General features: G+C 39.8%; 1 long non-coding RNA gene across 1 annotated transcript; it reads left to right on the top strand.

Annotated features, from left to right (window-relative positions):
• The first annotated feature begins 2397 nt into the window (after positions 1 to 2397).
• Positions 2398 to 5320, top strand: LOC124855918. Its single transcript, XR_007035184.1, has 4 exons — positions 2398 to 2430; positions 2691 to 4035; positions 4249 to 4419; positions 4904 to 5320. It is a non-coding gene; the product is annotated as an uncharacterized LOC124855918 (long non-coding RNA).
• Positions 5321 to 11678: the final 6358 nt, after the last annotated feature.

Below are 11678 nucleotides of genomic sequence, written 5' to 3'. Positions count from 1 at the left end.
CACTTTGAATGCACAAGTCGTTGCAATTAAATTTGTTGTTAGGAAATGTAGCCACATTATCTGCCACTCTTTTCTCTGCTTTCTTATACATAGCAGAAAAAGAATGACACTTCAAATATGCTGATGAAGTTACATGGGTAGCCCATCTAACCGGCTCCCAGGTCTTAAGGAGATACCACTACAGGGTCCACGCCTTTAGCTAAACTTGTACTGAAACTTAATAGGAGCTTCATATTTCAAGGACCCAGGAAGGAATGAAAAGGATTTGTTCCAAACACTCAGCAAGTGAACAAGTGCAGTTCTGTTGGCCCACCTGAGTAAGCAAACAATAAACTATCAGGACACCCTTCAGTTTGCTTATCGCTGTGGAGTTGGAGTTGAAGATGCTATCATACATCTGCTTCAACAAACCCACTGTTATCTGGAAAAAGCCAGCAGCACTGTGAGGATCATGTTCTTTGATTTATCCAGTGCATTTAACATAATCCAACCTGATTTGCTTTATCAGAAACTCTAGAAGACTCAGGTGGAGGCCTCAACAATCTCCTGGATCAAATACTACCTGTCAAACAGACCACAGTTTGTGAGACTGAATTGTTGTGAGTCTAACCAGGTAGTCAGCAGCACAGGAGCACCACAGGGGACTGTACTCTCACCATTCCTCTTCACTCTGTACACCTCAGACTTCCAGTACAAGACAGACTCCTGTCATCTGCAGAAATACTTGGATGATTCTGCAGTTGTGGGGTGGATCAGAGATAGACATGAAGATGAGTACAGGGAGCTGGTGGACCGCTTTGTGGCATGGTGTTAAAACAATCACCTCACCTTGAACTTGACTAAAACAAAGGAGATGGTTGTAGATTTTAAGAGAAACAGGAATAAGTTAAAAACTATTTCCATCATAGGAGAAGAAGTGGAGGTGGTGGAGGAGTATAAATACCTCGGTGTTCACCTGGACAACAGACTGGAGTGGAGATGCAACTGTGAAGCCATCTACAAGAAGGGACAGAGCAGACTGTACTTCTTAAGGAAGCTTAGGTCCTTTGGCGTTTGCAGCAAGATGCTGCATGTCTTCTATAAGTTTGTTGTGGAGAGTGAGACTTCTTCTGCCATCATCTGCTGGGGAAGCAGCATCAAAGCCAGGGACTTAAAAAAGCTCAACAAGCTGATAAAGAAGGCTGGCTCTGATCTGGGGACTTTTCTGGAACCTCTGGAGATCATTGTGCAAAGACGGATTCTTCATAAAATGAAGAACATTATGAACATTCTTCAGATCTGCTGTAAGACAGACCACTACAGGAGATCCTTCCTGCCAACAGCCATCAGCATCTACAACGGCTCTTTGAAGAAACCTACATAATGAGCTACAACAACATTTAATTTCCCTTTTGGGATTAATAAAGTATTTTTGAATTAAATTTTGAATTTAACTGTCAGGACCAAAAAGTCCTTTTCTTAACATGCAGATGGCCTACAAAGAAAGTCCAGCAACAACTCCATGTGCTCAGAAACCAGTTTTTAATGTAAACAAAGACATTTTAACACAGGGTAACATTAACAATACAAATTATAATAATGCTGCAGTTCTTGAAAAAAATAAAGTGTCAGAATGCTTCAAATTTTAACCACATAGACCAAATCATTAAGCAAAACAGTACGTCTACTTTTTTAATACACTGCTATTTTGGACTATTAACATGACGTTTCCACAAAACTAACTGCTCATTATAAAAGCAAAAAAAAATAAAAAAATCTGCAGACCACATGAAATTAATTTCCTTCAAGAATTGTGGCAGTCAAATATTAAAAGGCAGGACACCACAATTCCACTAAAGACAGTTGTCAAATTATTACTGATATACAGGCAACTACAATTAGCAGAAAGCATCATGGACAAGTAAAAGCTGCTTCCACCACACAAAAAAAAAAAGTAATTCTTCATTTAGCTCTTCAAAATTCCACCACATTTGATGAAGTGCTAATCATGGAATGATATGCTTTCAGGTAAACTTGAATACACAAAGTCAAATGCCATTGCAACAAAGAGACTGAATAATTTTAAAGAAAAAAAAAACAATGGAGAAAAATATTTATCAAGGATATAATCACCATTTTTTCTGCAGATTTGCAACCCTTTGTCACAATTCGGTTTGCACTCTTCTTTTTGCATGTTGAGGGACCTGTGAAAATAACAGCCCCTATAAATATCTTAGTATTGTCAAGTTAAACCACCAAATCTGACAGTTTTGAATGTTTTACTATCTCCATGCAACTGGAGGGCACTCCACAAAGAATCAAGCGCACCCATCCCTGTCATTGCTCTATCTCAGCAGGCTAATCTATAAAGTAATCCTGTTCACCTGCGCTCAGATTGAATTCTATTCAGAGGAAGAACTTCAGCTGAAAACTTCTCCAAAGACACCACTGGTAGGAACTGGACAATATTATTTAAAGTATATAATTCATATTTATTTCAAAAAATTGAAACTGTACTGAAATTTGCTGATTGTTTGTTGTTGGAAACATATTAGTATGCACGGTTTGCAACAGTTTGTTTACCTATTTCATTCACTGTTAAGTTAAAAGTAAATTATTAAAAGCATTAATTAAGAAACTATTTAAATATTAAAAGTCAAAGTGAACATTGTTGTTTAATGATATTTAATGTTTATCTCTTCTGTTTGTAGGTTATCAACCTACTTATGTCCTACGAATGTTGCACTGCTGTTGAGATCCATCTAAAAAGAAAGGATGAATAGACAAATGTGACTGAATTGAGTTGTTCCTGTGTCTCTTTGGAGGAAGCAAGCTTTTTCAAGTTTGGGAAAATGCTGAAGTGACTTCAGATGGAAAAAAAACTTGACAGTACTGTAATATAACAAAGTAAAACAGCTACATAGTAGAAAGAGAAAGTTCACTGTTATTAATCACATCTCAGCTACCAAAAGACAAGAAAAATCCCAAGTCTTAATTAAGACTCACAAATCTCAATTAAAATAATGAAACTACTATGCTCTTTCAATACATTAGGTAAGAAACTTGGTTGTCCTTGTAACTGATATAAGACACAGGGCCATGAATATTGGTAGCACATTACAGCACAAGTGTAAAATTAGAATCTTTGTGAATGAATGAGTAGAATGAATATTTGTTTTAAAGTGAAATGATAATGGCAATATAGCATACTGGTACCTCTCAAAAAGTTAGAATATTGTGTAAAAGAGCAATATCTCTTGTCATTCGTCTCACCAAATAAAATAGTAATTTTATAGAGATTCATCACACAGCAAGATATTTTAAGCTTTTAGGCATTTTAGGCATATTTTAAGTCCTAACCCAAACTTAAGTGTCTCATAAAATTACAATATTACATTAGACCAATCAAAAACTGCTATTTTAAGCACAAATGTCAGGCTTCTGAAAAGTATGCAAATTTCTATTCACTTCATACTTGGTTGGGCTCCTCTTGCATGAATTATTACATCAATGTGTCGTGGCATAGAGATTAGCCTCTGGCACTTCACCCAGATTGCTTTCATAGCTGCCTTCAGGTCATCTTCCTTGTTGGCTCTGGTGTCTCATCTTTCTCTTGACAACAGCCCAGATATTTTCTGTGGGGTTAAAAGTCAGGGACGTTTGCTGGCAAATCAAGAATAGGAACACCATGGTCATTGAAGCAGCTCTTGGTACCTTTGACAGTGTAGGCCAGTACCAAGTCCTGCTGGAAAATAAAATCAGCATCTCCATACAGCTTGTCAGGAGAGGTGCTCTAGAATTTCCTGGTAGAAGGCTGTGTTGACGGTGGACTTCAGGAAATCCAGAGGACCAACACCAGTAGATGACACGGCACCCAAACTATCGCTGACTTTGAAAACTGCACTGGACTTCAAGCATCATGGAATCTGTGCCTCTCCACTCTTCCTCTGGACCCTGGGATCTTGATTTCCAAATAAAATGCACAATTTACTTTAATCTGAAAACAGGACTCTGGAGCATTGCACAACAGTCCAGTTCCTTTTCTCCTCAGCCCAGGTAAGATGCCTCTAACGTTGTCTCTGGTTCAGGAGTGGCTCGACATGCAGAATGACACAGTTGTAACCCATGTCTAGTTATTGTCTATGTGTAGTGGCTCTTCTGGAATAGATTTCACTTGACAATATTCTCAAGGCTGCAGTTCTCCCTGGCACCTTTTTGTGCCACACCTCTTCCTTCCACTAAATGTTATGTTATTGTGCTTGGATACAGAACTCTGTGAACAGCCAGCTTCTTCAGCAATGACCTTCTGTGGCTTCCCCTCCTTGTGAAGGTTGTTGATCACTGTCTTCTAGACATCTGTCCAGTCAGCAGTCTTCCCCATGATTGTGTCCTACTGTCCCAGAGTGAGAGACCATCTAGAGGCTCAGGAAACCTTTGCAGGTATTTGGAGTAATGACTTTTTTCACATAATTCTTATTTTCTGGAACAATATATATATATTTTTTTTTATCTGTAATCAATAATCTTCAACATTACAAGAGACAAAGGCTTGGAATGGATCACCCTATGTGTAATCATTCCATACAAGTTTCACTTTCTGAGATGGCTGGAAAGAAATCTTACACTTTTACATAATATTCTACTTTTTTTAGATGTTCTTGTATTTGCAATATAATATTTCTGTTTATTAGACGATATACAGTTGAAACGAGAAGTTTACATACACCGAATAAAGACCCAGACACTTTTTTTATCGCTGTCAACATAAATCAGACTAAACTTCACTTGTTTTTTTCAGATTTTAAGTAGCAATTCTTTTTTTTTTTTTTTTTTTTTATAGTTTTGCTGGTCCTGCGTCTTATGGTCCAGAGTGACTTTCATATGTTTTTTTTCCCTCTTCAAGTTTTTCTACATTTTTTCACAGATGCATTAAATGTCAATTCATACTGAGGACATGAACCAAGTACTAAACATCACTGCTTGCAGCTGCTAGGAAAGCTGAATGCGGGCTGAAAGCCAGAGGGCCAGAGCTGGAGGGCAACTCTGCAGGTGTCTCTGCTGCGCACTTTGCAGGTGTTCGGTCGAGCCGTTTCCCTATCACAGGGGTTGGCAACCTTTAACACTTAAAGAGCCATTTGGACCCAATTTCAACAATAGAGAAAACACCAGGAAACGCAAAATCTGTTTTGCTGTATGCTGGAATGTTTCCATTGCCTGTAGGCTACCAGAGTGTCGACCTGAACTTAGCACTGTTTTGCTGAAATAGTGCACCAAATGCACGTTTCTACCATTTTTATGATTCTGTCTTTGCCAGTCTTCTCAGAGAGACATATCCTTGATTTTCTGCACAATTTCAAGTTTGTTTTTAAAGTCTGCAATGGGATATTTTGAAATCTTATTGAATGATTCTTTTATATATAAGCAGTCTGTTTTGGTGAATTATTTTGAAAATAATCCCATTGCCAAAATTAGAAATATCCTATCCAGGAGTGACGCTGAAAAACTAGTCCATGCATTTGTTACTTCAAGGCTGGACTATTGTAATTCTTTACTATCAGGATGTCCACAAATTGTAGTAAAAAGCCTTCAGCTGATCCAAAATGTTGCAGCAAGAGTTCTGATGAAAATTAAAAAGAGAGATCATATTTCTCCTATTTTAACTTCCCTTCATTGACTCCCTGTTAAATCCAGAATAGAATTTAAAATTCTCCTCCTCACATATAAAGCCCTTAATGATCTAGCTCCATCATACATCAGAGATCTGATTGTTCCATATATTCCTAACAGAGCACTTTGTTCTCAGACTGCAGGTTTACTGGTGGTTCCTAGAGTCTCTAGAAGTAGAATGGGAGGCAGATCCTTTAGTTATCAGGCTCCTCTCCTGTGGAACCAGCTCCCAGTTTTAGTCCATGAGGAAAAACCCTGTCTACTTTTAAGGCTAGGCTTAAAACTTTCCTTTTTGATAAAGCTTATAGTTAGAGTGGCTTAGGTTATCCTGAGCTATCTCTGTAGTTATGCTGCTATAGGCTTAGACTGCTGGAGGACATAATGATCACTATCACAGGACAACGCAACGAAGGCGCATATCTGGAGTGACAAAAGCTCGCAGGCGAACTTTTCTTATACACGGCCATTCCCGGAAGAGCTTGAAAGCTGGAATCTGTCTGATACCAGAATTTCCAGTGCAGGAAGTACCTGTCCACCAGCTATGTCATTACCCATTTACAGTGCCACCCCTGAGATGGGAAGCTCAGGACACACTGGCATAGGAAAAACCCCGCTTAGCAGTTTACTTTGTAAGTGGACAATGTGCACAGGTCTGGGAATATAGCCCAGCTCAACCCCACGTAGTATTGTACCATACTCACACGCCGAGTCCTCGGAAAATGGCAACACTGAAGACAGTATCACAGTCTGTGATCAAGCAGTATCCCTTAGGATACACACTGGGCGTTGATCATCAGGTTTGTTTGGCATAGACACAAAGCCATTAAACAAGAATGGTTTAAAACATTCCTCAACAGACTCCCTGTTTTTATCATAGCACGACTTCTCACTGGTGTTAATAAATCCTATACCTTTTGGTTTTTGTAAATTTGGAGAATCTTATTGCTCTTTTTTTCTAAGGGAAGGGCAGGCAGCAAGTACATGTCCAAGTTTGTGGCAATAATAACATTCTCTCTCCTCTTTACAAGTGGTTGACAGTTTCGGTACAGTAGACACTTTGTACATGTTGGCTGGCTGAGTACTTTTTTCAGAAGCAGAAAAAAATGTTTTGTGTGTCAGTACATACTCATCAGCCAGTACAGCAGCAGAAGAGAGTGTAGAGACCTTTTGTTCATTCAAATAAACAATGAGCCGTTCACGTAAAGATCGTTTAAACTCCTCCAACAACATCAACTCCCTAAGAGAATTAAAGTCCTTTACTTCATTAGCCAATACCCATCTATCAAACAACATGCTCTTTTCCCTAGCAAACTCAACATGAGTTTGTTTTGCGGCTTTCTTGTGCTTACGAAACTTCTGCATATATGCTTCCGGAACCAGCTCTTAAACATGTAGAATGGCAGTTTTAACTGATTCATACTTCAGACTGTCTTCCAGGGACAGAGCAGAAACTGCCTCTTGAGCTTTTCCATGAATTTTGCATTGTAAAAGCAGGGGCCAGACCTCAGTGGGCCACTGTAAGGCAGAAGCTATGTGCTCAAAAACACCAAAGTAAGCATCTACTTCTGCCTCACGAAATGTGGGCACTATTGCAATATGCTTACCAATGTCAAAGGCTGTTATGGCAGAAATGGGTTTCACTCTCTGGACTTCTGTTGCTTCCCCTAAGGAAACACTGTCCTTCTGGCGAGAGGACATCTCCACTTGGCACAAACGTACCTCTTTATCAGCCTCAATTTCCATTTTCTTTATTTTGAGTTGGTAGTCAAGATGCCTCTGTTCCGCTTTCTCACGGGCTTCCACTTCGAGACGGGCAAGTCTGACATTTAGCCGGACTTCATCTCTGGAGCCAGTGCATGCAGATGAAAGAGGATCATAACGAGATAAGGTGAATGGAGTTTTTACCTTTTCCTCCAGCTTCTTGGGCACTTTTTCAGGAGACTTTGGTGCTTCGGGGCCCAACTCTTCAGAAAGAGTATGGATAACCACGTGTTGTTCAAGTGCCTCCACTAACCGCAACTCAACCAACTTAGCCACAACAAGAGCTTTAAGATCCTTTTTAAGGATAGTCTTAGGCAAAGCAATGCCATAGTGCTCAGCTAGTTTAAGCAGTTCATACTTGCGACAACTAGCAAGCACACTTAAGGAGGGATTTGTAAAAAACTCTTCCACATCAAATTTCATGACTTACACTTCAAACCCCCAACCAGAATGAGGAATTTCTCAGAACAGCCCCCCCCAGAGAAAATAATCTCGGATGAGCCCCCACTTATACGTCCTGGCTCGTGAAGGACGCAGCATAAACTACAAGACCCAAAAATGTTGTAAAAAAAAGTAAGTTACAGTTTATTTTTACAATTCCAGAGCAAAGCACTAGAAACCAAATACAACAAACGTAAGAGGATTTGCTCCAAAAATTAACTGAAACACTGCAAAACTGTAATAAATAGACTAGGAAAAGTCACCGGGGAAAAACCCCAAATAGAAAAGCCCTAAAGAAAATAAAACATGAAGTCTATTATAACTAAATTGATAAACCCACAACTACTTAAAGCAGAAATAGGGTTTCTCAAAGTTGTAGTCTTGACTACCAAGGGTTTCTAAACAGCTATAACCAATAGAGTCCCCAACAAAGACAATCCAGTTAAAAAACCCAGTGGCATACTGCACCTCAAGCACAGCAGCCCTGACTGGAAGATTGAGATGGCTTTTATTAGCTCCCTCATGTGGCCTGGCTTTCCCTCATTGGCAGCTGCAGGGGAGAGTGTGGTGCTGTCCAAGGTGTGCTCCAGCCAATCATCTTTGGACAGGTAATCCTTGAAAGTCCTCACAGGAAATCCACCAGCAAAGGGAGGCAGCCAGTCAGCACCTGGAACAGGAAACTTCTCATGTGGAGAAGCACTTTAGATGAGACTAAAGAAAACACACGGCCTGGGGCCATAACATATATGTTCTTAAACTTGGTAAATTGCTAAATTATTTTAAAAAAAACGTTCGTCTCAACCAGAATCAGAAAAGCCTTATTGCCAAGTACATTTTTGGACATACAAGGAATTTGTTTTGGCGTAGTCGGTGCAATACAGTACAAATTAAACAGTATAAACATATCTACAATATAATATAAATATATGTGCACAGTTTTAAGTGAGTGAGAGTAAATATAGAGCAGTATAAGATGCAAGAGTAATACAACAGTGCAGGTGATCATTGTGCAAGTAAAGCAGTGCAAGTAAAGCAGGAGTCCAAGCTGAGCGTTAATGTAACACATAGAGTTACAAGTTACAAGTGTCCTGTCAGCAAAAAAAGGGGGGGTGTGGGGGAAAGGGACAGTGTCAGGGTGGTTTCCGGGCTTTGTTAACCAGGCTGGTGGCAGATTGGAAAAAACTGTTCTTGTGGCGTGAGGTTTTGGTCCGGATGGACCGCAGCCTCCTGCCAGAGGGGAGAGTCTCAAAGAGTCTGTGACCGGGGTGGGAGGGATCAGCCAGAATCTTCCCTGCCCGCTTCAGGGTCCTGGAGGTGTACAGTTCCTGGAGCGACAGTAGACTGCAGCCAATCACCTTCTCAGCAGACCGAATGACACGCTGCAGCCTGCCCTTATCCTTGGCTGTAGCAGCGGCGTACCAGATGGTGATGGAGGAGGTGAGGATGGACTCAATGATGGCTGTGTAGAAGTGCACCATCATAGTCTTTGGCAGGTTGAATTTCTTCAGCTGCCGCAGGAAGAACATCCTCTGCTGGGCTTTCTTGATGAGGGAGCTGATGTTTGGCTCCCACTTGAGATCCTGGGAGATGATGGTTCCCAGGAAGTGGAAAGATTCCACAGTGTCAATTGTGGAGTCACAGAGGGTGATGGGGGCAGGTGGGGCTGGGTTCTGCCTGAAGTTCACAACCATCTCCACTGTCTTTAGAGCGTTGAGCTCAAGGTTGTTCTGGCTGCACCAGTCCAACAGATGGTCCACCTCCCATCTGTACGCAGACTCATCACCATCAGAGATGGTACATAATACAGACGGATTTTAAGAGGCTGTAAGCTCGCCTAGCCAAAACCTCAACAATGCTAATCATCTTTATGTGGTTAGATTTATTCATTTTATAAGTCTGGTGGTGCAACTATCATACAATTTTTTTTGTTTTGTTTTTACAGACAACAAATACAAAATTCGCAATAGCTTTCCAATTAAAACAATTCTAAGATTTCTTTGACCCTACATGAAACTGCTAATACAAGCATTTTTAGTCCACGAAGTCAAAACAAATATTTCTTTCGAATGTGTTTTGACAAAGTTTGGCTTACCTTATTGAAGTATAATCCTGAAAGTCAGTTGAATTTAAATATATACAATGCTCAATTGAACGTCTGCAGTCCACTCTTTCTGCCAAATTCTGGAGAAAAAAAAAAGCGGCGCTCCTGTTTCCACAGCCTCTGACCGTAAGTGAGCCGAAGGTGACTCCCGCCATCTAATTTAAGGGCGGGCAGTAAAACAGATGCGATTTATATGCGGATCTGCCGGTCAGAAAGTGGATCTAGCGTTGAGTTGTCTGCTATCTGGGTTTCTTTTTTGTGATTCAGTCGACTAAACAGTTCTTCATATTTTCCCCTCTTGGACAGATGAGAAGTTTACCGTTCTTATTTTGAGTTGATCACAGACATGTGATTCCCCCCCCCCCTCGTTTTCTTCAGACCTGCCCAATCCTCAACCGGTGGAGAGAAGAAATCAACGTCAAAGTAATTTCGTTTTTGTTTTTATATTAAATTGGATAGGTGAATTTAGAAGTCTGGGCAGAATAAGGCATGGTTAAGGTGATTTAGAATCACCGGTAGTTAATCCAAGGTGTCAACTTCGTGCATGCAATACTGATTGAAGTGTTTTATGCTGAGTGGTGCTTTGATTTGCTGCACAAACGCTGCTGAATAGCACAGCACAGATCAGCAAGGTGCATGTTCATGTTTTTATCCGGTTCCCAAATCAACCAGGAGTTAGAAGTTGGACTTTTAAAGTTTTCCATTCCAAGCAACTGCGATCTGGGCCTCGCCTGACCACTCCTTTGTTCCAGTTTTATTACCGTAGTTTTTCCACTGAGTTCCCGTCTCAGAGTTTTATGACTCTTTGTTCGAGATTTGGGGCAATCAGCTGCTAGTGGCTAAGGGTGCAGCCCCACCGTCTACCAGCTGATAGCCGCTATCGAGACATCAGCACACCAGCAGGGCTTCTCTTTCTAAATTAACCCAAATTGCACATTTTGTCCATAAAACTACTGGTTTCATCTTCATAGACACTCAATGCACATATATTTTCTTTTATTATTATTGTTAGGTAATCATTTTACTTGTTTCTATAATAGTGCTTGTTAGTCAGGTGAAGGTTTTTGGACCAGAATGGTGGTATATCAGAATTATATGGCTTCAATAAATCTTCATATATATAATAAAGAGAAATGTTTGTGTTTATTGATCACTCTTGTACAAAATAATCATAATCCCTACAAAGGATTATGATTTAGGTTATCCCTTTCGGTGTCAACATGATTGTTAAAATCCCTCACTATAATGGCCTTATCAGTATTTAACACTAAATCAGAAAAGAAATCTGTGTACTGATATAAACATTGAGATTAAAGGCCTGGTGGATGAGATAAAACTACAAACACAAGTGGTTTTAATGCTTTGCAAATTAGAAAAAAAACTGAGGGTTAAATATTCAAAACAATTGTAGCTATTAACTTGCTTAGGATCTATCAATAAGTCTGAGTGAAAGACGGTTGCTACTTCCACATCTAGTCCAGCATTTCGAGAAATGTGAAAATTTGAATGATTTGAAGGAGTTGACACATTTATTCTAACCTAACCCTCTTGCTGCAACTACGTTTCTGTGAGACAAAAAAAAAAACATTAACCGCGGAAAAGCAGAAGATGACTAGTACAAGTACGAGAAAATAAATAAATCTGGTTATCACAAATCAGGTAATTAACTAACAAAAACTTAGAAGAACCAGATCTATGTTCAATAAAAACATTTAGTTTTGTTTTTCTG

This window comes from Girardinichthys multiradiatus, chromosome 19, assembly GCF_021462225.1.
Source record: "Girardinichthys multiradiatus isolate DD_20200921_A chromosome 19, DD_fGirMul_XY1, whole genome shotgun sequence".
Taxonomy (NCBI): Eukaryota; Metazoa; Chordata; class Actinopteri; order Cyprinodontiformes; family Goodeidae; genus Girardinichthys; species Girardinichthys multiradiatus.
This window is presented reverse-complemented; position numbering and strand designations above follow the sequence as displayed.